Genomic DNA, 22,655 nt, shown 5'->3' on the forward strand with positions numbered 1-22,655 from the left:
AAAGAAACATTCAATAAACAGGCATTTAATGAAGCAATTATATATTAGTGATGAGAAGGGGACAAGGAGGAAGCAAATAAAGAAATCACTGATTTTGAGCTTAATTCAATTTTTAAAAAAAAAGAAGGAAAGAAAACTAGGCCCTCAGAGAATAGGGCATGTTAATTTAGAAACACCATGTTTTTAGTTAAAATTCAAAAGGAGGGTTGGGATGCTGCCCGGGTAAAGAATGTTTTCTAGTTTCTGTCTCTTAACAAACTATCCAACAATTTTTAGATTTGTATTTTTGTAAGCAAAGGTGGAGGTAGAACAGAGCTTAGGAGATGTCAGCAGAAATTTCCACACTCTCCCAAGGGTGGAAGAGGCAACTCTTGAGGGGGAGTTGGTCCCTTGAACTGGAGGATTTCAAGCCAAAACTGAATGGCCATTTGTCCAAGAGGTCTCCAAAGGGATTCTAGTCTAAGTGTAACTCCATGACTTCTGAGGTTCCTTCTAACTCTGTTAGCTTATGATTCTGAGAATCCGAAAAAGCTATTGGTGCTCTTTAATCTCTAATAAATCTTTTTTTCCTGTGTTTATTCATTTCAAGCTTTATTTATATTAATTCTATTTGACCTATTATTTGCTGTGAGCTCTTAGATAAATCACTTTCTCTTTGGGGGGCTTCAGGTTTTCTCTCTCTAAACAGAGAATGATAGGAAGGTTGGGCTAGACCTCCCTTAAGGTTCCTTTCAGTTATGATATTCATTCTGTGGCTCACTTCCTTGGGGAATGGCAGTGAATAATTTGGTGAATATTTTATTTATTACTTTATTTATTTATTTATTTGCAAGGCAATAGGGTTAAGTGGCTTGCCCAAGGACACACAGCTAGGCAATTATTAAGTGTCTGAGGTCACATTTGAACTCAGGTCCTCCTGACTCCAGTGCCAGTACTCTATCCACTGCACCACCTAATACTTTATTTTACATATTCTATAGTATACCTAGGGAGGCAGTAATGGTGTAGGAGCTAGAGAACCAGTCAAGCTACTCAGACCCTGAGTTCAAATCCTGACTCAGTCAAATCTGCCAAGCAGCTCTCTTTAAGACTTAAGTTACAGAAAAGATACATAGCTGTCTGGAGAAAGTTCCTTACCAGAAATTTTCTACCCCAAATAGAGGGATAGATTAAAAAAAAATGTTTCCTAGGTAATTTGGATAACCTCTTTGCACTAGTGCCTAAAAACCAACCCTTCTTTTTCTGATGGTTTTATTGGAAAGAACTTTTAAAGGGTACCTTTAGACAATGAGTGGACTAAAATATTCCTCCTGGATATTGAGAACAGCAGTTTTGATTTTCTCCAATTTCAAGGGGATGAATCACATTAGCTTTGGTATTCTAAATTAAATCCAAGTGATTTCTCTGCTTTTTGTTTGTTGTTGTTTTGCTAAACAATGGAAGATTTTATTCATTCACTCATTGATTCATTTAATAATCTCTTGCTCTGGGCAAAACCTTGTGTCAGGTACTTGGCTTACAGAGACAAATGGCGAATTTTGGATAATTCAAGGAGATTGGACTAAGTCATCAGAATGTTGGGGCTGGGGTATAAGGGGTACACTTAGAACTTTCTTCTTATTGGATTACTGGAAAATGAAATTAAACTGGGTTTCCATAACCATCTGCCTTCCAGGGATGGCCTGCATTTCAAAAAGGCACAAAAGTACCCTAAATGAATTAAAGACAAGTAGCCAGTTCCATTAAAGACGTCCCTGGATATGGTCAGAATAGAAACATGAATCATTCCCTGACACCCCCCCCCTTGCCAGTGAGGACTTGCCTTAGTTATTTTCTCCCCATCTTGACTATAAGTGATTTTGCCTAAATGGGAAGGAGTACTTTGATCTTCATCAGTGAAATTTCTTGATAGGGTATTGGAGCTGAAGTCAGGGTCTGTGTTCAAATTCAGCCTTCACTATTTACCAGTTATGTTTTAGAGCAGATCATCTAGCCTTTTCCTTATCTGTAAAATGGGGATAATAATTCTTGGGTTCTGACCTCCCAGGTGCATTTTGATGTTTCAGTGGGTTAATATTTATTTAATACTTTTGCAGACTTTAAGAGGAGACAGCAGATTCCTTCATCACCTCACACCTGGACTGTTAGGCTTGGCCTCTGCCCCAATTCTCTCCTATTCCAATCTGCCCTCTACTCAGCTGTCAGATTGATCTTTCTAAAGCTCAGGTCTGTCACCCCTTTCTTAATAAACACTGGCAATGCTCGATCACCTCCAGATCCAAATGTAAAGGCCTCCACTGGCTTTCAAAGTCCCTTATAAACTATCCATATCCTATTTTTCCAAGCAAATACCCTCTTTCCACATAGTCTGGGATCTAGTAACACTGTTCCCTGTACATAGCAGTCCACCTCCTAGATCCAGACATTTCACTGGTTGTTCCCCCAGTGAACAACCTTCTCCCTCCTCATCTCTATCCTCTGACTACTTTCAAGTCCCAGTTAAATTCCTGCTTTCTGCAAGAAGCCTTTCCCAACCCTCCTTAATCTTGATCTCCCCCCTGCAATATTCTCCAATTTATCCTGTACGTATCTAGTTTTCCCATTGTTTTCCTGTTGGGTCCCCTATTAGATTGTAAGTTCCTTGCAGACAGGGACTGTCTTTTACTTCTTTGTGTCTTCCCAGAGCTTAGCCCAGTGCCTGAGATATGTGTTAATTAGGGTTATTGTTGTCGGATCAGTCATGCCTGACTCTTCATGATCCCATTTGGGGTTTTCTTAGCAATGGTACTGGAATACCATTTCTCCAGCTCATTTAACAAATGAGGAAACTGAGGAAAACAGGGTGAAATGACTTGCCTAGGAATACACAGCTAGTAAGTTTTAAGGCTGGGTTTGAATTCATTCTTTCTGAGATAGTGACAGAGTGAATGAGAGAGAGAGAGAGAGAGAGAGAGAGAGAGAGAGAAATTAGTATACTAAAAAGAACAATCCCCATGGAGTACAGTTCTAGTGTGTTGGTTCTCACAGTGTGACCCTGGGCAAGTCACTTGCCCATTTCTCTGGACTTGGTTTCCTCATCTCCAAATGAGTGTATTGAATAGATATGTGTTCTGGCTGGGGGGTTGGACTACCTGTTCTCTATATAAGATTCGTTCCAACTCCAACATGCTCCAGCTCCTTTATTCTGAACATTGAGTTAACTGCTTGGTGGAGTGAATAGATTGAATAGAAAAACAAAAGAGAGAGCAGGGGTAGGGTGGGAGGGCAAGAGATGGAGGCATTTTCATTGGAGGTTTTGTATTGGGGATATATTTTAGCTAGGATGGACTGCTTTTTATTCAAGAGGCAGAAGGCTGGGGACATAACAACAAATGAAATCAGTAAAGGTTGGGAGCTGTTAGAATCATTTGAGATATGATTATTTGCACATCATTCACATTTTAAGCCTCCGCAGTATTTTATTGACATGAGCAAGATGTTCTTTGGGCTCTTATTCCGCTTCCAGCTAGCCCCTTGGTTCGACATGGCAAGGTGGAAGGCATCAGACCAGGATTCTGGATCTGCCACCAGCTTAGCTGTGGAACCTTAAACAAGCTACTTCACCTCAATTACCTCCTCCAAAAAATTAGGCTGGATGAGGAGATTCCCCAAGGTCTCTCATTGGCTCGGACATTCTGTGACTCTGTAATGCTGACCTATGCAAAGTTGGGACTAAGGTACCAGGAAGCTTGCAACAAGGCAGGAAACCAGTCCTCACCTGGAGACCTAGAGCATCCTTCCAGAGGAGGCTTGTTTAGTCTAGTGCTATTGTGGTCAACACAGCTGGCTGGTTCTATACATAGAATTGCTATTTTGGGCCCAGCCCAAAGAATTTCTCAAAAGAGATGCTATCTTGTTTATACGTAGATAATAAACCCCAAAATAATTTCCTAACATAGTAGATACAACTGGCAAATAGAAGGAATAGCTTGAAATCCCACCCCACCCCCCAGTTCTGCTCATTTTCTCATCTTCATTTCTTTGACTTTTTCAGAAATTTCGCTATCCCACCCCAACTGTCTTCTTACTCATCTTGTTCTGCCTTTCGCACACAGGCCTGTAACCGAAGAGCCCGATTCCTCAGACATGGATGGTGCCAACCGGTGGCAAGGGGTCTGTGTGAGCAGAGCTTCCCCAACGCCTTCAGAATCAGCGGCTACCGTCAAGTCGTTGATCAAGTCCTTCGACTTGGGATGTTCAGGTATGGAATCCTTCCGTTTCAGACCAGGATCTGCACCCCCCCACTCCTGGTGTCCACACACAAAATGGTGAAGAAGGAAGAGGAATGAATTTGTACATCTGCAGCCCAGTTATCAAAGACTATTACTGAACTACGCGTTGGTCTAGAGACTTGAGGATGGATTGTGTGGCCTGGCTCAACGTGGAGTGAAAACGAGTCTTGGCTCTGCCCTGAATTGGCTGTGTGACCTTCTATGAGTAGTTAGTTACTTCATCTCTGGGGCCTGTTTCCTCTTGATAAAATGAGGAAGTTGGACAAAATAATCTCCAAGGCCCCTTCCAGCTCAGAAAATCTGATTTTTTACTATATTCAGATCTTGATATAAGCAAATGAATAGACTAAAATGGTTTGATTCATGACTACTCCCAACTTTTAACTTCTTGGTCTGACTTATTTTCCTGCCTCTGAGTTCTGTTAGCCCTTGTTAGCCCCACTTTTTTCCTCTGCCAGGTGTTCCCTTCCCATCTCAGACTAAAACAAACTCAGTCACCTGCCAGTGCCACCCATCACTGAGCACATGGGAAAGGGGAAGAGATGGTTTACAAGTAATACCTTTTAGGCTCCCCAAATTAATGTTTTAGATGTTGGCCCTCAGCCAAGGTGGTGAAGTGAGAACCCCCGTCTTAGGAAGGCATTTCCATGTGGGAGAAATAGAGCTGGCTGTGCAATCAGAAGACCTGTGTGCAAATTCCGACTGACACCAGCGTGATCAGCACCAAAATTAAAGGCCCCTTACTGCTCAAAATTCAGGCTCATGCTCCTCATGCCCCCATGTCACCGACTGTGACTAGCCCAGCACCAAAACCTCACCAACCCTTTCCTTGACAGGTGTAACCGGGCAAAGCGTCTCTGTGCACAAGACCCCCAGGAATCCTCTCAGTGGAATTCCAGTGAGGACGGCCCCTGCAGCCGCAGTCTCCCCCATACAGGTATAAGAAGGAGCCTTCCGGCGGGGGGGGGGGGGGAGTTGGAAGGAAAGGCTGAGATCGGGCCACCAAAGGGCAGGGAAAACCGATCTGTTTGTTTTCTGAGGAACCTCAGATGTGAGTGTTCTAAGCCGGGGAGGAAAAAATACATTTTTAATGACGACGCTGACATAAACCATTAAGTCGTTGTTGCTCTCTGCAGGTCCCAAAGGGACAGTTGTGAACTTCTCAGGATCTTGTTGAGAATTTTTCTTTCTCATTGCCCAGAAAGAAAAGAAAGTTCCAAGACTGTCAGATCATTTTTTTCTCAATATGTCATTCCTAAAGTATTTCTAGAATAATAGATAGCATTTCTATAATATTTTAAGATTTGCAAAGTACTTCATTACTATTTCATTTTACCCTTATGATCATTCTAGGAGGTAAGTGCTTGCTGCTGTTCTGATTTTACTTATGGGAAAACCGAGGGTGACTGAGATGACTTGCCCAGGATCACCCAGCTAGAAATCTGAGGCTGGATTGGAACTCAGGTCTTGTGGACTCCAGATTCCTGGGAATCAGTGTTCCTGGTCCTCTCCACACGGCCTGGCACCTCCCTTTGAATTGAGGTTTGGGTGTGGAGGGGGAAAGGACGAGGAAACTGACCTCTGCTAGGAATGGACCAAAACAAGGCCTGACTTTGTTTTTATAAGAGGTCAGAGAAAGTGAGAATGTGTGAGAGTTTCCAGGGTTGTTGTATTTTTGCCTGCTTAACTATCATGATGAGGATGGTTGTTCTTCATTCTGGAAGAAGATCCTGACATCAGGAAGGTGATGCCATGGCATACAAATGAATTGGATCTGTATGAGGGCTACTTTGCTAAGTCACCAGACTCACTTTCTTTTCCAGAGCTGTCTGGGTCCAGTGGCCAGAAAGGAGTCAGGGGGATTAGAAATGGCCCTGGATTTGATTCTAAGGGTTAAGTCCAAGGTCATGCAACTAAGAAGTGTCAAGTGTCTGAGTCCATATTTAAACTCGGATCCTTCTGACTCCAGAGCTGTATCCGCTATACCATCTAGCTAGTTAGTTAGACGGCTGGTTTGTGAATGAAGCAACTAAGTAGCTCAGTGGATCAAGCACCAGGTCTGGAGTCAGAAAGACTTGGTAGCCTTATGCCAAATGAACATTTTGCCAATGATGGCACTAGCTTAGAAATGGACATTTCTGATAACTAGGTTTTTTTTTTTTTTTTCTAAATTAAAGTTAATAGTCTTTGGTCTTTGTTCAAACTCCACAGTTCTTTCTCTGGATACAGATGGCATTCTCCATCGCAGACAGCCCAAAATTGTTCCGGGTTGTTGCACTGATGGAATGAGCAAGTCCATCAAGATTGATCATCACTCCCATGTTGCTGTTAGGGTGTACAGTGTTTTTCTGGTTCTGCTCATCTTACTCAGCATCAGTTCATGCAAATCCCTCCAGGCTTCCCTGAATTCCCATCCCTCCTGGAGAAATGAACATTTCTGGGACCAATGCTAATGTAACCTAGAATATGTCTTATACAAATGGGCAACTTCCCTGTGCTTTTATGTTTTTATCTCCTTTGAAGGCCCAGGATTGTGTTTTTAAGATACTCTCTCTTTTTTCTTTTTAAAGATATAAGGCTGCTAGGTGGTGCAGTGGATAGAGCACTGGGCCTGGAATCAGGAGGACCTGAGTTCAAATCCAGCCTCAGACACTTAATAATTACCTGGCTGTGTGGTTTTGGGCAAGTCACTTAACCCCATTGTCTTGCAAAAAAACTAAAAAAAATACTTAGCTCCCTAACATATCTCTAAGTTAAGACTAATATTATTAGACTGTTGTCTTCTGTATCTTTAGGGGCCTCTTGGAAATACTGTTGTTTTTTGGTATTAGGAAGTAAAACTTAACCCCTGCCTGTCCTCTTGTAGATGCAGACAGAAATTAAATAATTAGCCATCCTTTTCGTGATTATTTGTGTAAAAGCCTTGGAATGGACAAACTTTGTTATCTTAAGTAATTTATCTGGACCTCTTAAAACCCACTGGGAAGGGACTGTGCCTATATCCATCAGTCAGTCAGCAGCCATTAAGTACCTACTCTGCTCCAGGTCTGTGCACCTCCCACCCAGCTACAGGATGGACCTTTGATTTCATTAGGATAAAGAATCACCCAATTAGTCATATGTATGAAATATGTGTGTATGTGCTATATATGTATAAAACTTAACACTCTTAGAATAGAGGTTCTTAAGGTTTGTTTGTATCCTGGAGCCCTGACAATCTGCTAAAGCCTATTGAGTCCTTCTCAGAATAAAGTTTTTAAATCCATAAGCTAAAATATCAAATAAAATAATAAATTAGAAAATAAAATATAAGGCTACTAAGGAAACCAAAGGTTAATGAAAATAAAGAGATAAATTTTTTCACCTCCTAAAATCTATGCACAGAATCTCGGTGGTCCCTGAATCCCAAATTCATAACCCTTGCCTTAGAGAGTTGTGTGAGTCACTGGAAGCCAGTGAAGTGACCTGTCCATGGTCACACAGCTGCTGAGGCAGCACTTGAACCCAGATCATCTCAATTCAGTAAATGCCTAAAGAGATAACTTAGTGGTTAATGTTGGAATCAGCCTTTACTTAACCATTTGTGGGAATCTTTCTTCTATATCAGTAAAAGGAGGGCTCTAGAGTGGATGCGCTCTAAAATACTTAATAGTTTTCAATCGACAATCCTTTGTGCCTGTCAAGTGTTGTACACTACACAGACAAAAACAGAATGGTCCTTGCTTCCACATGCCCCCAAGGAGCTGGTTTTCTACTGGGGGACATCAATATATACTTAGAAAGATAAAATTTTAAAAAATATACAAAGCCATTTCCAGGAGGAGGCAGGAGCAACTAGGGGTGCCAGGAAAGGTCCCATGTAGGAGGAGATGGCTTCAGCTGCATTTTGAAGGATGCCAGAGATCCTATGTGGCAGAGGACTGCCAATGGAGATTGGCATGCCGGGTTGCCTGCTATCTGTTGAGCCATATTGCATCTCCCAGAGACAGAAGCTATTTGGGCTTTGTATATGTTGCTACAAACAGTGGTGATAAGAAACCTCATTTATTTGTATTTCCACCTAGAAAAAAGTCATTTGACCTTTTCCCTAGAGGTGTTGCAGCGGAACTTTCCTGTGGCTTGTGGGTTCTCTACCCAGCTGACAAGGCCGGAGGCAGATGTGGGGGGTGGGGTGGGGGCTGGGTTGGCTCTCCTCTTCAAGTAAATATTAAGGGGAACAAGTCACTTTCTCAAGAAGGAAAGCCTTTGGATTAATTGATATAAAAGGTGGTTTCTCAGGTGACAGTGATTGTCCTTTGTCCTTCATTACATACAGTAAAGCCCTCAGGATGGTAAAGCTAATTTCTCTGGTATATCTTGAGAATATCTAGAGTAGCTAGCTACACAGACAGACACAGACAGCCCTTTGCCAAAGGTTGGGAATTCAAAGGAAGACAAAAATAATTTCTACTCTCATTTTAATAGAAAGGGGCAACATATGAAGAGGAGCTAGCAAGGAGGGTAGAGAGAGAAGCACAAAGCTTCCTCATTTGGAAAGAGAGAGGCTAAGAAACAATGTGGAGGCTTGCTCCTAGACAAGATGAAGGATCCCCTGTCAGGGCCCACAGTGGTCCAAGATTGGGGATGGAAGGGGGAAAGAGGGTAGATGAGGATGATGACCAGAAAGGAGCTAATTTGAAAATGATGATGGAATAGAATTGCTAGGTGTATTATCAGAGAGAGACCTGAGTTTGATCCTGCCTCAAAAAAAAAAACTCAACAGCTGAAAGATTCAAAACAAGTCACTTTAGGGGCAGCTAGGTGGTGCAGTGGATAGAGCACTGGCCCTGGAGTCAGGAGTGCCTGGGTTCAAATCCAGTCTCAGACACTTAATAATGACTTAGCTGTGTGGCCTTGGGCAAGCCACTTAACCCCATTTGCCTTGCAAAAGCTAAAAAAAAAAACACATCACTTTAGCTCTCTCTCTCAACAGGTAAATGGGGCTAATAATAGCATCTCATAAGGTTGAGATATTTGTAAAGCTCTTTGAAAAATCTTAGGGCTAAGTCAGTTAGTGCAGTTGATAGAGCACCAGTGGCCTGGAGTAAGGAAGACCTGAGTTCAAATCCAGCCTCAGAGACTTGTGAACTGTGTATGACCCTGGGCAAATCATTTAATCCTGTTTGCCAAGAAAACCCCAGATAGCATTATAAAGAGTTGAACTTGACTGAAAACAACCAAACAGCAAAAGTAGTGGTGGTGGTGGTGTTGGTGGTGGTCGAGGCAGTGGTGGTGATGGTGGTGGTGATACTGCTACTCCTACTCCTAGAGCAGAAAGATAGTGAGATGGTTTCCAGTTGAATCCAACTTGGCCATCTTAACTAGCCACATGGTAAGATGATCGTCCATCTGAAAGGTTGGACCATCTTTCTGTTAGTTTCTTGAGGTGACAGACTGTTTCATTTTTGCCTTTTTATTCCCAGTATCTGATACATAGTAAATTCCGGATAGATGCTTATTGGCTAATTCATTGATTGATTGACAAAGGGACCCACTCTAGAGTAGGAAAAAAATGGAATTTAGAGATCATAATACCATCAGTTGATCAACATTTAGTAAACCTCAGGAACCATGATGGGTGCTGGGGTTCCAAAGGCAAAATCAAATGGTCCCCACCCCCATTCTAAGGAGGAGACATATATGCTCAAGTATATATGGAACAGATGCCAAGTATTCTTAGGGGGTGAGGAGACACAATTGGGGATCAGAAAAGGCCTTCTGGAGGGTATCAGCACTTGAGCTGAGTCTTCAGGTAAGATGGGGTTCTAAGAAGCCCAGATAAGGAAGGAGGTGGTCCAGGCATGGTGGGTGATGAGTGGCACCCAGGGCAAAGCTGACATTTATGTGACCCTTTAGACTCTATAAATTACCTTCATCTCTTTGGAGCTTCAAAGAAGCTCTGGAGGTAGGTGTGTTATCTCCATTTTACAGATGAGGAAACTAAGACTGAAAGACTTGACTTGGCCCTGTTGATACAATTGGAAGTAGAATTTGAACCTAGGATGCATAGTCCAATGACTATATTCACTACATCTCAAATCCTAGCCAGCTCTGGATACCAGTTTTATAAGCCTTTTAGGAAATTAAAAATTAAAATTCCACAGGTGCTACTAGCTTGAAGTTCAGATTCCTGTGGTTGTGGGGAAAGAAAAAAACATTGATGGTGGGAAAAATATATATAATTTTTCAGAAAATCAGCTAAATGCTCTTGTCCCAATTAAGGAGTCATCTAGAAATGACTTCTTCCTCAAAGTCCTTGAGACCAGATGATCATTTTGGTCCTCTTAGACAAACCACAGTCTGTGAGTGGTGGTAGCTGTGGTCAGTTCCAGTTGGACAATGTTGCTCCTTCCTTCATTCCTTCTTCCCTTCCTCCTTTCCTCTCCCCTCTCGCCTTCCCTTCCTTCCTTCTTCACTCCCTCTCTCCCTTCCTCCTTCCCTTCCTTTCTTCTGTTCCTCCTCCCTTTTCTCCCTTATAACCCTCCCTGACTTTAAGCCAGTTCCTCCACATGGGGAATCATACACTTACATGTGGGTGCTCTGCCCAAAGGAATACACATTTCTTTGATAAAGACTTTGATAAAGTCCATTCAGATTCAAATGAAACTGTCCATACCTTAAATCCAAATCTCTCTGGTTCTCACTGATTAGTCAGTAAGTACCAGGCCAAGCCTCTGTTGGTCATTCTTTATGTTTTGATGGGTCAGAGTGAGTGTAAATAGCAGTTGTTTCTGTTCTGGTCAGAAACCCTGAGGGTCTTCCCCTCCCAAACTGATTTTTTTTTTTCACAGATAAAAGAGACCATTTTTTTTTTTGCATCATTTCTTATCTAACCCAAATCACTTGAATGGGCATTGCCTCAGTCAAACAGACCTGTTAAAGACCTTAGCTTAAAAAGACTAAGGTCTCCCACTACCATCTCTAGTCATCCTGATCCATATCTGGCCACTGGACCCAAGTGATTATGGAGAAGAGAGTGAGACTGGTGACTTTGCACAGTCCCCCCTCCCTCAAATCCAATTCACTTAAAATCACAGCAACACATACCTGATATCATGGTCTCTTCCAGAATGAAGGACAGTGGTGGCTAGGTGGCGCAGTGGATAGAGCACCAGCCCTGGAGTCAGGAGGACCTGGGTTCAAATCCGGCCTCAGACACTTAATAATGACCTAGCTTTGTGGCCTTGGGCGAGTCACTTACCCCATTGCCTTGCAAAAAAGAATGAAGGACAAACAAGAAGAATAACAACAATTTAGCAGATAGCAATGTCCTGCTCATCCATACCAATGACCTTCCATCTGTGACGGGTGGGAAGTCCATAAAAATCACAGGACTAGAAGGGGCCTCTAGGTCATCTCGTCCACTCTCCTCATTTTACAGATAGCGAGTCTCAGAAAAGAGGAAATGATTTACCCAGTATCTTAGGAGGTATTTGTTATGACTTGGATTTCCATCCTAGTTCCAGAACTAGTGCTTTCTATTCATGGAACCCTACCCCAAGTTAGTCAGATCCCAGGGAGGCATTTAGGGTCATAGAAGATGGTATTCTCAATGCAGATTCAGGGAAAAAAATGAAAAAAGAATGAAAATAACCAGATGCCCAGGCCATGCAGAAGTCAGACTGGGCAGACAGCTCTGAGGGCTGGCAGGGAGCCTATAGACCGCCTGAGCACAGAACAGGTTGGGATGAGGGGGGATGGGGATCTTGGCAGCCAAAAGCAAATTGTGTTCAGCTGTGACTTACTGTTCAGAAGGTGAGGGCATGTGGAAGGCAGAGAGGCCTCCAGCAAGTTATTTTTGACATTTATTTTAACAATAGGAAAATTCTTCAAAAAGGAAGATGGAGAGGAAGTCATTGGAAGTCCAAAACGTGGTTGAGCCTGAATTCTTTGTGTCTGACTTTTCCTTTATAATTAAAAAAAATACATTTATATCTTTTGTTTTCACATCGCCATTATTTCCCATGTCTGTCCCCCTCCCTTTCCCTTCCTCTCTAAAAAAAACAATTTTATAAAGGGGTAAGGGAAATCAGTTCCTCAAAACTAACCAACTCATCAACTGAGACTGATGAGATATATATTCTGTATTTCTTAACTTTAGTCTCTATATCTCTGCAAAGAAAGAAGAGAGGTTTGACTAACTTAAGTGGGCTGATTGACTAGTATCAAGCTGTGACTGTCAGACAAGAGACTGTCCTGGCCTCTCTTCCTTACTTCCTCTATGGAATTTTATTTGGGGATCTCATCAGTTTTCATTAATTCCAGTATTATCTTTATGCAAATGACTTTCAAATCTATTTATCCAGCCCTAATCTCTCTGCTAATCTCTAGTTTCCCATCTCCCTATAGAATGTCTTGAAATGGATGTCCAGTAAGCATCTTAAACTCAACATGTCCAAAACTAAACTCACTGTCTTTCCCCCCCCCACTCTCTCTCCCTTCTTCCTAACATCCCCATTAGGGGGAGAGCACCCCCATTCTCTGAGGCTCACCTCAAAGCTGTTGTCTGGGACACTGGCTTCTCTCACTCCCCATATCCCATCTACTGCCAAGATCTGTTGAGTTCACCTTTGTAAAATCTCTTGATTACATCCACTTCTCCTTTCTGGTGCGGACCCTCCTCACCTCCCACTTGGATGATTACCACACCTTCCGGTGGGTCTGCCTGCTTGAGGCTCTCCTCCCTACAGTCCACTGACCACTCAGCTGCTAAAATGATCTTCCTCAAATTTAGTCCAGTCATTTCACACACACACACACACACACACACACACACACACACACACACACACACACATCCCTTAGTCCCCTTAATTCTAGGGCTTTCTTCTTTTGTTATTTCTAGCTTACCCTGAATATAGTTTGTTTGTACACATTTGTTTGCATGTCTTCTCACTATTAGACTATAAGCTCCTTGAGGACAGGCTCTGCCTTTTGCCTTCTTTTCTCTATTGCCACAAAATAGGCCCCTAATAAATGTTGATTGACTGAACTATTAAACATTGTTTTGGGAAAAATTTCTCTTTGCATTAGACTTTATATAGAACTTTAAGATTTGCAAAGGGCTTCATATATGTTCTCTCAGTGGATCCTTTAATATAATTCTGGCTATTATTATCCCCATTTTGCAGATGAGTTAAACTGAGGCAAATGGAAATTAAGTGACTTGCCCAGGGCCAGACAGCTAGTGTATGAGGAATTGAACTCATGTCTTTCTGACTCTATTACACTACCTAGCTTCCTGGTTAGGCTCGTGAGACATGGTGCCTGTTCTTTCTTTGATCCTTTAGAAATAAGCGATTTTTTTTTCATATTTTTGGAAACAAAATCAATTCTCTATGATCACAGTCCAACTCTTCATGTATCTCTCAACCTTGACCTCTTTTTAAAAAAAATTTTTTTAAATTTATTTAAGACAATGGTGTTTAAGTGACTTGCCCAAGCTCAAACAGCTAGGTAATTATTAAGTGTCTGAGGCTGGATTTGAACTCAGGTACTCCTGACTCCAGGGCCGGTGCTCTATCTACTGCACCATCTAACTGCCCCCCTCTACCTTGACTTCTTTCTTTTTTTCTTTTTCTTTTTTTTTTTTGCAAGGCAAATGGGGTTAAGTGGCTTGCCCAAGGCCACACAGCTAAGTAATTATTAAGTGTCTGAGGTCAGATTTGAACTCAGGTACTCCTGACTCCAGGGCCGGTGCTCTATTCACCGCGCCACCTAGCTGCCCTTGACTTCTTTCTTTTTAAAGAAAGGACCTAATAAATTCTCTTCATAAAAATAAACTTCTGCTATCATGCATATCCCATAGGGAAAATTTTTGCATCCTAAGACATGTTTCTGGAGAGAACATCCATAGCTTACTTAACAGATTCCTTGGGAATGAGATTCCTTTATATGGAGTCAGCATGCTTTATAAAAATAAAAATTAAAAAAAATTCATTAATCTTGAGTAGCACAACTGATTGCATTTGCAGCTGTATGAAAAAAACAGAACCCCAAAGTGCTCAGTTTCTGTGTGTCCTGGCCCAGTAGAAGATAAACAGTGCAGCATAAGCCAGAGCAGGAAAGGGCAGAATCTGCTGCTGCCCTCCCTTTCTGCTTTCTCTCAGACCTCTAGAGCAGCTCCTTTCTAGGACTTCTGGGCCCTGCACTCCTCATTCTACTTAATTACAAAAACACCTAAGAAGCTCATTTACATTTGTCAGTTGAATAGATGCCCTTTAATTGAAACTCGTTTATATTAATAAAGTTCCATAGGCAACTGTAGAGCCTTTGTGCCTCTTTTTTCTTTTCTTTCCATTTCTTCCTTCCCTCCTTTTTCTTCTTTCTTCCTTTCTTTTCTTCCTTCTTTTCTCTCTTTTCTCTCTCCCTTCCTTCCTCTTTTGCTTCTTTCTTTTTTCTTTTCTTTCCTTTTCTTCCTTCCTTTCTTCCTTTTTCTCTTTTCTCTCTTTTTCTTTCCAGAGAAGTGATACATATTCTAGAATCAAGTTTTCCTTGAAACTACTCAGTAAAAAGGAATCAGTGAGACACTGTCCTACTGATCAGAAATGTAAAATGCTAAAAACTCCAGAGAGAAGAATTAGATTAAAATGTAATAGAAGGGGCAGCTAGGTGGCACAGTAGATAAAACACCTACCCTGGAGTCAGGAGTACCTGAGTTCAAATCCAACTTCACACACTTAATAATTACCTAGCTGTGTGACCTTGGGCAAGTCACTTAACTCTATTGCCCTGCAGAAACCAAATATATATATATATATATATATATATATATATATATATATATACACATACTAATATACTATAAATGAAAATACAATACAATACAGATAATGTTAAATTTCATTTTCTGAATCAGTATGCAGCAGCAGGGATCTGTTTGAGTTTGACATCCCTAGCCTAGAGTGCCATCAACCTTCACAGTGATGTATGGAGCATCCTTAGAACATTTGGAAGATTGGCCACACTGTCTTTCCAGACCCAGCTTAGATACCACCTTCAACATAAAGCCTTTCCTTATACTTCCAACTACTAATATCCTACTATCATTCATTTAACTGTAGTTGTCAGTGGGTTGATTTGTATTCATTCCATTTAGAGTTGGTGTGTATATATATATATATATATATATATATATATATATATATACATATATATATATATAGTTTGTGTGTGTATATATATATGCATGTGTGTATGCATACATTCATATTTGTATTTATATTTATTCTGTATATCTGTGTACATTCTTATCATCTTCCATGTTTGTTAGAACAGGTAGATTGTTTCATTTTTGTCATATCCAATATCCTAGCACACACTAGTCAGATATATATAATAGATGTTTAAGAAATGCTCATGGATTGTTTGGGGACAGTCCCAAAGGCTAACAGGAAGCATGGGTCAGTCTGTGCTACATGTGGTCTCCCACAAGAGAAAGTTAGCTCCTGAAAGTCAAGGATTATTTGCTTTTTGTGTCTGTATTCCCATTGTCTGTCACAGAATAGGGCTTTATTACTGCCTTTAGTTTGGTTGCTTAATAGTATTATTAAGGGCTTTCACAACATTTAAGGATTTATTCTGAGCACCATATTGAAAGATAGGATGGATGCCAATGACCTGGGAATCCCTTGGCTGAGCCAGTCCTGGCTCCTTGCCTTCACCTCATCCCCACCCAGCTTTGTAGTTAGCTACAGTCAAAGGGCAGAGATCATGTCACCTGAATCCCATCCTCCCAGGTCCAGTCAAATGCTAAACTCAATTGCCCCTTAGAGAATCTTTCCTATAACTATGATGAGAGGGGAAAGAAACAGGACTGAAATAGAAACTTTTTCCTCTTCCTCTTCCTTTTTTACCTAAGTAAAGGTGAGAATCCTGGGAACTCTCTCAGGAGAATCAGTTGAATGGTCAACAGTTGGCCAGACTGGCATCATGGTGACCAGTTTCACATGTTTGAAGGACATACATGGCAGAATGGAAAACAGAGTTAGAGAAAGATTTATTTAGGCTCCACGAGAAGAAAAATGTCCTAATGCTCAGACCTCTCCATAAATGGGATGAAAGGCCTGTAAACAGCCTGGATAACCAGTAGAAAAAAGCAGGGACTTGTAGAAAGAGCCTGGGATTTGGAATCTGAGGAAGAGAATGTTCGTCTTGATTCTGTTACTTATTGACTATGTGACCTGGTCAATTAATTTTACTTCTGTGGGGCTCAAGTTTCCCTATCTGCACAATGGATTCATTGGCAACTAAGGCTCCACCTTTCATTTATTTATTTGTTTATTTATTTTTCCAGCTACATGCAAAGATAGTTTGCAACAATCAACTTTTTGTAAGGCTCCCTTCCCTCCCCTTGACAGAGAGCAATCTAATATAGGTTATGCATATATAACAGGGGTGGCTAGAGGGCGCAGTGGATAGACCACCAGCCCTGGAGTCAGGAGTCCCTGAGTTCAAATCCAACCTCAGACACTTAGTAATGACCTAGCTGTGTGGCCTTGGGCAAATCACTTAACCCCATTTGCCTTGCAAAATCCTAAAAAAATATATTAAAAAAATACAGATATAAAATGTTAAATATATTCCCATATTAATCAGGTTATGAAAGAAGAAACAGAACAAAAGGGAAAAAACTATGGAAAACATAAAACATAAAATAAATTTAAAAAATTGAAAATGGTAAACTTTGGTCTACATTCAAACTCCATAGTTCCTTCTCTGGATGTTGCTGGTATTTTCCATCACAAATTAAAGTCCCTTCTAACAAATTCATGAACCCAAAAGAATTCAAGTGCACAAAGGGATGTGAGCAGCCAAACAGTTCAACTGCTAAAAGAAAGGAATTCTACCATGAACTTACTTGCCAGGTGATTTGATAAACCTGGCCTTGGAGACCTTTAAGAGAAGGAACCCATGACTTATAAAGGGCAGCCCATTCCCCTGTTGGACAGCGCCTGTTGATAAGAGGTTTATGTTGACATCAAAACTAAAATTCCTCTTCTACCCCGTTATCCTTGGAAGAGATGTCACAGGGAGGAGTCCTGCTTAGGTTGAGGCTTGTGCTCGATGGGCTTCAAGATGCTGTGGGGATTCTGTGGCCTGTCACCTCCCTTGAGCTAACCTGTCCTTTATATTCCTCCCATTCTGCAGCGACATTCTACCACCTATAGCAGCTTGAGGCCAGCTGGCAAGGGGATGACTAAGCTCTCCGACCTCCCAGATCTTCCACTCACAGGTGAGCCCCTATCCCCATCATGGGACAACTCTGTAGGTTGGTAGAAATTTTTAAAAATCCTTACCCTCTTCCCCAGTCCATTTTGCAGCCTCCTTTTCTTTGCATGGAACAGAGAGCTTAGAAGTGTTGGTACGGATATTCTTCCAGTCACTTTGACCTTGAACTGTCCTTGGCCCTGACAGCCCATCAGTCTGTAACCATTGGAGAAGGGCGGGTTTCCTTCTAACTTTCTTTTCACAGTGTGAATGTAGCTAGGGAGAAAGGCATGGCTTTGTTCTTTTTTTAAAAACCGGGTCTCTAGTGAATTATGTGAAAATGGATTAGAATCTCAAGAGAATTAGACCAGCTATTTTAAGAGGGGGCCCTATCTGGATCTGAATTTCCATAACTTTCATAGTTTCTGAGAAGTACATCTTTTTTATTTTAGGCCTTCTTTGTTTGCTTTCTTTTCATGACTTCCCACCCCCCTTTCCCTGCCCCCATTCAGTTCCTTTCCTCCCTCCTAGTACTATTCTATAGTCTTCCTTTGGATTGACATCCCAATAAACAGGCCCTAGGAAGAGACTTGGAGCTGGGCTATCACTGGTCCACTCTCCTGTCCCTATTTAATCCACCACCTTCCCTTCTGTTTTCAGGGCTGAGCCAGCTTAGCTTTCTAGAACCAAGAGAAAACCATCCATTGGAGTATAGAGGACCATCACGGCTACTCAAAATGGTTCATTTGAAAACAGAATTTTCTCAGTATTATGTTGTAAAGCCTATTTTTGGACTTGAAGGATCTGTGATCTCCTTGGTATGGGTGTGCCCACCCTCAATGAAGACTCAAACCCTTCTACCTCTTTGTACGGGTCTTTTAAAGTTGCCCTGGTCAAAGAATTTAACAGCTTGTAACCAATGTATCAAGGCTGGTCTTCAGAGTGTAGATGGGAAGGGTATCATGGGGCCCTTGCCTGATACCATTCCAAACTGGTAGGAACCTGCCAGAAACTTCCCTCTGGTGAGCCAACCATCAACCAGCCAGGGTCACATTGCATGCCAGTGATGCCCTGGTGGTCGGGGGTCCAGGATCTAGGATTCTGTCAGGTTACTTCACCAATGAAGAGTCAGGGATCTAGGATTCTTCACCAATGAATGGTTGAAGTCCTTCTGCAACTTGGGTCTTAGATGAAGAGCAGGAAGGGAGCTCAGGGGACATCAAGTACAACCTTGTTATTCTGTAAATAAGGAAAAAAAAACAAAGAGAGGATGCTGAGTGACCTAAGAGGCAGTCAAGCTTGGAGGATGGGATTGTTCCTAGTCAGAAAGAACTGGGAGCAAGGCTCACTTCCAACACAGTCTGGGTGATACAGTACCTCATGTGACTTAAGAGTTACTAACAGTTTCTGAAAAGGTGCCCTGAACAGTCCCCTTTCTCACTTCTGTAGAGACCTTAGAACCTCTATATTTCTTCATGATTCACTTTCTCTACGAACCCTTTTCTGGCTCTTCCCTTAGAGTTGGTGACTTATCTCCCTTCAAATAACCTTGTATTCACTTAACTTTATTATATCACCCAGAGTCATAAAAGCTTTTTGAGGGCAGGGACTGTTTCCAATTTTTCTCTCTTTTTTTCTCCTAGTGACTTACGCACAGTGGGTGTTTGATAGCTGTTGGATTTAATAAAACCAAACTAAAATGGGATATGGGAGAAAAGAGAAAGGATTCAGAGGGGCTGCCTTGAATATATACTTTAGGGTTTAGCAGATAGGTCAGCCTCCTATTTCTTATGCTTCTTTTCCTTTGTATTCTCCTAGAAGATGCACTAAAATATTTTCCAGAGAGAGAGAGAGAGAGAGAGAGAGAGAGAGAGAGAGAGAGAGAGAGAGAGAGAGAAACAAGTCATAGTCCATGAGAATTTTTTCTTTTTGTTTTTGCAAGGTATTGGGGTTAAGTGACTTGCCCAAGGTCACACAACTAGGCAATTATTAAGTGTCTGATTCTGGATTTGAACTCAGGTCCTCCTGACTCAGGGCTAGTGCTCTATTTCACTGCATCGCCTAACTGCCCCAATGAGAACTTCTTCACTGAGGCTATGCCCATATGTCAGGCCATCTTAATTTTAATAAGTTGTTAAGGACTTCCCCCTTCACTAAAATTCTCCAATGCCTTGTCATGATGTGAAGATGACCCATAATCTATAAAGGTCATTCCAGTGGCGGTTTGAAATGTCTGTTGACCAAATTGTACGTGTGTTATACAAGGAGAAGTTCTCCACCAGGGTGGACATGGGGTCAAGAATTTTTCAACCCCAACATCTCTCTAAGATCATCTACAAAGTGTTGCTCTCCCTTTTGGTAGTGGGGAAAACCCAACCTGCTGGTGACATTTTTGAAGTAAACATAATGGAACTAGTGGCCAGGGAGCCCACAACCACTTTAGAAGACCCTCTTCAAGGATGGGGAGAGTCTGGTGGTTAGAAGCACTCCCCCGACTAATGCTATCACAGCTGGTTGGCATGTCACTGTATCTTGGGGACCCTTCATCTTTTTTTCCTCAGGTCTCAGTGTTTGTTTTCACTTCACTCAAGGAGGATGACTTCACTTTCTTGATGGCCGATCTTTCACAAAGGGGAATCTTAATTGCTGAGAGCAACTCGGGGTGGAGGCCACTGCCACTGAGTAAACAACCTGTGATGCTGCCTTTCCCTCTTTCCCAGACCCCTCTGCATCCACTCTGTTTCCTCGGCTGACAAGGGCCTGGCCAGTGAAGGACACTGGGGTCAAGCGCCTCAGAGTCTTGGGACTCATGGGCTGTCACATGCTTCCCCATAGCCCCCTTTGTTACTGCTCTTTATGAGCCGGTTATTCCAGTTTTGTTTGACCAAAATAAGGGTTGCAGGAACACTCTGTTATGTCCTTTTCTGGGATGGGTTCCAGGGAGTGGTCTTCTTCCAGATGCCCAAGAGAAGCAGGACTGGGGTTTGGACTGGGGAGTCAAGAGCAGATTCTAGTTCTTGCCGGCCATCAACTAGTTCTGAGACATTGAGGGACATTATTTCCCCTCTCTGGGCCTCTTTTGTCCTCCATTAGAAAATTCAGAGGTTTAAGCTGAGTGACCCCTAGGGTCACTTTCAGCTTGGAAATTTCATGATTCTTTTAAGAAATTTCATCTCAGTCTTGCTTTCACTGCCTTCTTCTAGGGCAGGGTAGAGCAGTGGAAATCTAGATCCCCATATTTGTAGTTAGAGGTCCTGGATTCAAATCCTAGCTCTTTCATTTACTGTTTGGTCTTGGACAAAATATTTCATCTGATTGGATCTTAGTTTTTTTTTAAGTAATCAGGATAAATGACTTGTCCAAAGTCATACAGTTAGTGTCTGGGGTCAAATCTGAACTCATGTTCTCCTGACTTCAGGGCTAGTACTCTATATCCACTGCATTACTTAAGATGTCCCTTAGGTTCAATACACACACACGTATATAACATGAAGGGAATTGCATTAAGTGACCTAATAATAGAACAATGATGATAAATATTACCACAATATCATTATTATAATCATCACTATAATATTGTTGATATTAATAATAATAATAATAAATAATAGCTATCTCAATATAGAAGACTTCAAAGGTTACAAAGTGTGCTTCATATGTGATCTCATTTGCTCCTCATTACAACCTTAGGTAGATGCTAGTACTGTTGTTGTTCATTTATTTTTAGTCACATCCAACTCTTTCTGACTCCAAATGGAGTTTTCTTGGCAAAGATCCTAGAGTGAGTTGCCATTTCCCTTCTCCAGTTCATTTTGGAGATGAGGAAACTGAGACAAACCAGGTGAAGTGACTTGCCCAGGGTCACACAACTAATAAATGACTGGGGCCAAATTTGAACTCAGGAAGATGGGTCATCCTGACTCTAGATCTGGCACTCTATCCACTGACCCCCTAATTGCCTTTAGACTTTTGATTTTAGCTCCGTTTTATAGATAAGGAAATTGAAGCAAACAGAGGGAAGTGACTTGCCCAGGGTCATATAGTTGTTAAGTGTCTGAGGTCAGATTTGAACTTGTCTTCCTAATTCCCAAATCCAAAACTTTGTCTGCTGTGCCACCTTGGCTCCCTTCCAGTCCTAAACCTATTATCCTATGCCTGATAAGGCCCCTTTCTAACTCCAAATCTATGATCCTGTGATCTTTGCCTCTAACTAGATACCAAAAGGGGTGGGGTGCAATGATTGTTAGAGTAAAAAGAAGATTATACCCTTTAGAGTAAATCTAGTTAGTGAGAAAGAAGGGTCTCTTCTCTCACTTTACCCCAGCAGGGCCACATTTCTTGTGATTCATCTTCACAAGAAATTTCATCTTCTTCAGCTATTAAATGGTAGGTATAATTTACTAGACTTTTTTATTCTTCAGACTCTCCTCCTAGAAGTCTTTAATAATGACTAAACTTTCTTTCACTAATGACTCTAATTTCTTCCAGAGAAAAAAATTTGTTATTCTGTCTTTATAAAATATGATGACCAGTAAATGTCCTTAGCAGCTCTTTTGTCAGTCAGACCCTGTTTCTATGCGCATATTCGGTCAAGAAAAGTGATTACTTAGCCAGTCCCTCTGTGTCTAAAATGGGTGATTTTTGTTGTTGTTCACACAGACATCCTAAAGGGAAGAAATGAGGACCTGAAACCCGACCATTACCTCCGTAAGAGCCCCTCACTCGAGTCCCTGGGCAGACCCCCTTCACTGGGCTTCAATCATGCCAGGTTGCTGACCCCTACCCCTGGGGGCTTGAAACCACAGAGCAAACTCAGGTACCATGCTGTAAATGATGGGAAAGTCAAAAAAACATTTGGCACTAACTTCCGATGTGAAAAATATAGTCACTGTTCTCAGACCTTGCTTCCTAGCCTTTTCCGATACCCGTTCCAATTTAATCGTGCCCGATGTAACCCTTCCCCATTCACACAGCATCCAGGGTCTGGCCAGCTGTTTAGCTACGCTCTGTAGCTTCAATACCAGAAGATTCGGGGCTCTTGGCCATTCTACCTCTTTCCAAAACAAAAAGAAAGAGTAGCCGGTGCTCTGTTGGGATGAGCTTCTTCAAGAATGGAGAAAGGGAAGCATTGGCCAT

General features: G+C 41.7%; 1 protein-coding gene across 16 annotated transcripts in view; it reads left to right on the forward strand.

The window, feature by feature from the left end:
• SPECC1 (sperm antigen with calponin homology and coiled-coil domains 1) overlaps nucleotides 1-22,655 on the forward strand; it is a 413,523-nt gene that overhangs the window by 238,674 nt on the left and 152,194 nt on the right. For 15 of the 16 annotated variants that reach the window (XR_012468813.1, XR_012468816.1, XR_012468809.1 and 12 more), the window contains 4 exons: nucleotides 4,095-4,240; nucleotides 5,108-5,208; nucleotides 17,460-17,544; nucleotides 22,179-22,262. The exons of the other annotated variant lie outside the window; for it this stretch is intronic. The gene's annotated coding sequence lies outside the window, so the exon portion shown is untranslated. Of the gene's footprint in view, nucleotides 1-4,094; nucleotides 4,241-5,107; nucleotides 5,209-17,459; nucleotides 17,545-22,178; nucleotides 22,263-22,655 lie in introns of those variants that run through there. 16 annotated transcript variants of the gene reach the window in all.

This window comes from Macrotis lagotis, chromosome 5, assembly GCF_037893015.1.
Source record: "Macrotis lagotis isolate mMagLag1 chromosome 5, bilby.v1.9.chrom.fasta, whole genome shotgun sequence".
NCBI lineage: Eukaryota > Metazoa > Chordata > Mammalia > Peramelemorphia > Peramelidae > Macrotis > Macrotis lagotis.